This window comes from Balaenoptera borealis (genome assembly GCF_965194805.1).
Source record: "Balaenoptera borealis genome assembly, chromosome: X".
Taxonomy (NCBI): domain Eukaryota; kingdom Metazoa; phylum Chordata; class Mammalia; order Artiodactyla; family Balaenopteridae; genus Balaenoptera; species Balaenoptera borealis.
In genome coordinates this window covers 45,682,387-45,682,601 of record NC_138881.1, presented here as the reverse complement: position 1 = coordinate 45,682,601, position 215 = coordinate 45,682,387, and positions in this window count along the sequence as shown.

Here is a 215-nt window from a genome sequence, read left to right as displayed (position 1 = left end):
GGCACTATTTCCACAAAACAGCACCTATAGCTGATCCTCAGAGGGCTGACCCATCCCATGCTCTTCTCAGGCTGACCGCAGGAGGGTCTCGCCACATGCTCAGGTGACTCCACCAGCCCCAATGTCTCCTAGGTGTCCACTCAGTGGCAGAAGGTGACCCAAGACCAGTGTCTTTCTATCCTCTACCCAACAAAGGACTGCCAACTAGACCAGGT